The following is a 3,939-nucleotide window of genomic DNA, read 5'->3' on the forward strand; positions in this document are numbered from 1 at the left end:
GATTGAGGTAAGTGATATTGGGTGGAGAGGAAGGGTTCAAAAGCTTAAGCAATTCTTCCTGTGACTGTGCTCCCTTCTTCATATTGAAGAGTGATTTGTTATAACAACCCTATGGGAGGGGTTCTATCTTTAGCCCTGTTTTATAGATTAGAAGGTTAAGGACGTTGCCCAAATCTAACTAGTTAGTAAGTGAAATAGGTAAATGACATGGCAAGTGCCTGATGGCTCCTATGTTCATTCTTGATCTGCTATAACTAGCTGCCTTCTTAAAAGTAACCTGTACTCCTTTCTAGGTAGCATGGCATCAGATACTGGATTCCACATGACAATCTATTCAAGGTGCACTTTCTGCCTCTGCTATGGTGAGTGGAAGGCCCTGACAAAGAGTTTTCTGGGGAACCCGCTGATCATGAGCTCCTCAAGGCAGGACTGTTTGCATTCCTAGAGCCGAGCTTAACACTTTACACGGAGTAGAAGTTCCAAAAATGTGTTAGAGGAATGCATGAATGAATGAATGATGAATGAATGAATATGGGAAAGCAATACACAAACAAGTGCGGTTTCTATTCTGGCCAGATAAGTTTGTTTGCTCCAAGACACACGATGTTCAATCCACCAGCTCACAACTGCGATAAATTGAAAGCAATCAGAGAGATGAAATTTTATGCTGACCTCACCACGTACACATCTAGGAGAGCTCCACTTGTGCAGAACCACTTGAAAGTTCTCACGGTAACAGGAAGTAACCTGGGAGCAAAGACAAACCAGAGACAGGATGAACCAGTGGCATGGTCAGCCCTGCTCTACTTCCCCTTCACCCACTCTGCCCACTCTGCTAGCACCAGGGAGTTTTCCCAAGCCCTCTTGATAACTGCCCTCAGTTTGTCCAGGACACCAGGCTCACTGCACTTTATATATGATGCCTAGAGCAGCATAATGGTTTCATTCTGACTCTTGTGCCATTGTTTTACAGCAAACAGAAGGTGTGGACATAGTATGAATCACTAAACAGTATTTAAGGGTCAAGGGATGGATACATCCAATATATATACCCCTGAGAAAGATCTAGAGTTAGTTCCTGGACAGTAATAAAGACCAAGCCAAAAATAGAATCGTGTTATGGAAAGAGGTGGTAAAGCATCATTACGGAATAACACGAAGACAATTTAAGATGGTATTTAGCACGTATTGGGCCATCATTAAAAAAACGTGCCCAGGTGTAGTCTCTAAAAGTGAAGGTCGCTATTATAAAAGTAGCTCACAGAGGAGCTAATGGAAATGACCAAATGTTTGGAAAATAAGAAAAATAGGGTAATTAAATGTGTCCTTATTGAAAGAGTTAAAGACTTAGAGCTTTGGGGGCACCTGGGTGGCTCAGTTGGTTAAGCCTCCGACTTCAGCTCAGGTCATGATCTCAAAGTTCTGGGTTCAAGCCCCACGTTGGGCTCTGTGCTGACAGCTCGGAGCCTGGAGCTGCTGCAGATTCTGTCTCCCTCTCTCTTTGTCCCTTCCCCACTTGTGCTCTGTCTCTCGCTGTCTCTCTCTCTCAAAAATAAACAAACATTAGAAGAGATTAAAGACGTAGAGCTTTTCAGTTTGGGAAAAGAATGTAATATGACAATTATAAATCATAGTTTCCTCATCCTTTAGGGAATAGAAATTTTAAAATGTTCTTAGATGTCTAGTAACTTGGATTGTGCTGTATACATTAATTGTAATAACCTGGCTTCAATGGTATTTCCTATTTACCCAGAATAAGGCTAAGCATCCATGCATCCATGGACATCAATCTTTTTTTCTTTTTCTTTTTTTTTTTTGAGAGAGGAAGGTGAAGTGAGAGGGAGACAGAGAATCTCAAGCAGGCTCCACACTCAGTGGAGAATCTGACACAGGACTTGATCTCATGGCTGTGAGATCATGACCCAAATAGAATGCTCAACCAACTGAGCCACCCATATGCCGCATGGTCATCTCTTGTTATGGTAAAAGCAGAAAAGGTTTGGAGGCTCAGAGTTGTCTCTGTTGAAGCCTCCAGCTTTGGGAGTCTTCAAATGCTTTTCTTACTGAACAAGACTCTGGTTTTGGTTTTTGGTGGTTTTTTTTTCTTCGTATACGATCATTGTCATCTCAAACTCTCTTACAATCATTTAATAACAATTAACTAAGCATCTTCAGCACCCAGCCAGGCTCTGCGAGGGCTTCACAGGTACACCTTCACGCTGATCAAAAATGACTATTCAACCATAGCAATGTCCAGACTCTTTAGAATTAATGCCATTTTAATGTTTATTTAGTTTTGAAACGGGGATGGGGGATGGAGAAGAGAATGAGCAGGGAAGGGGAGAGAGACAGGAAGACACAGCATCTGAAGCAGGCTCCAGACTCTGAGCTGGGAGCACAGACCCTGACGTGGGGCTCAAACCCACAAACCGTGAGATCATGACCTGAGCCAGAGTCAGACACTTAACCAACTGAGACACCCAGGCGCTCCAGAATTAATGCCATTTTAGACACAACTGTTTAAGTCTGAAACACAGTACCAAAGATTACAAAGGGAGGGGAGGAAGGGAAAAATCTGTGCTGCCATGAATGCTATAATCAAGAAGTGACTTGGACTGTGGGGGATAGTGAAGACATGTGACTTAAATGTGACTTAAAAGATATTGTGCTTAAAATATCAGTCAAAACACTGTTACAAAAACAGATCGTATCACCTAGCTTCAAATTTTAAGTCATTTCTAGAGGGAAAACAGCTAACTGTCTACATTACTTTCACAAATAAAATTGTCGTTAAGTAGAAACGGAATGAGCTTGGAATGAGTTGGAAAGCAGCACATTTTGATCTGCCAGTGAGTCTTTTTCCATCATGTATCCTGGAGAAAGCATAATGCTTGTTTGCTTTTGCCACAGCTGTTTTGATAACTCAGCTCTCATGTGTAAATCTGTGCCAGGGCCCATGCGGAAGAACTTGCTCTTTATTCCAAGGACATGGCAAAGTTAGATAGGCAGAACTAAGTTAAATGTCACAAAACAGGGTACATGTCTCATAACAACTCAGAAACAGAGACGATTAAAAATGATAGATAAGGCAGTCCCTGGATTTCAGAAGGGCTATTTCCGTAGGAGAGGGTCCCCTCTGGTGGAGTTGGCACTGAGGACAGAGAATAGAGAGCTGCATCCAGGAGAGAGTCCCACACGAGTGGGCATACAGGCGGCCTCACAGTCCCAGGGAGCACATTCCAATGGCCGTTTATTGAAGGAGCACTTACGACAACATCTCACTGTCTCTAAGCCACGAAAAAAGAAGGCAGCTCCCAAGGCCTAAAACGCCCGCGCCATTTGCAGGGAGGGCTCCCTTCAAAGCTCACTGCAGCCCCAGTGAGGCTCCTCAATGACACACAATATGCCCACAGATGAGGGGACAGACTTTCTTGGAGAATAAGACTTGCCACCATAAAACTGTGGTTTTCTCTCACTACCGCAGGCTAGGACTCCCAGTTGCCAGTTTGCCCAGAACCCTATGGTTCTGAGGTTGATGTTCCCCACGTGCTTGAGCTTTGGTTCTCGCTCTGCAGAACGGTTTTTGTCTTCTTTGGTGACAAAGCCTTTTCCTTTCTTATGACAAAGATTCCTAGGAATTGCTCAACACTGAGTCCACAGTTCAGAAGGAGAGGAGAGACAAGGCACAACAACCGGCCAGTTTTCCCTTGTCTCTGATCATAAAATAAAGTTCAAGTGCTGTCATTCCATGCTAATCGGAATAATGAGGTAAGAAAATGCAAAGGAAATGGTTTCCTTCAAGTGCCCATTATCTGATGCCAATTCACAAAGAAATGCTTAGGAAATTGGAAGTGCATAGAGCAGTCACATGATGTGGGGGGAACTGAAGTCAATATGGCCATTGTTACGCATTTCAGGGTCAATGTCTCAAGTGTAGGG

Source organism: Crocuta crocuta, unplaced genomic scaffold, assembly GCF_008692635.1.
Source record: "Crocuta crocuta isolate KB4526 unplaced genomic scaffold, BGI_CrCroc_1.0 scaffold290, whole genome shotgun sequence".
Taxonomy (NCBI): domain Eukaryota; kingdom Metazoa; phylum Chordata; class Mammalia; order Carnivora; family Hyaenidae; genus Crocuta; species Crocuta crocuta.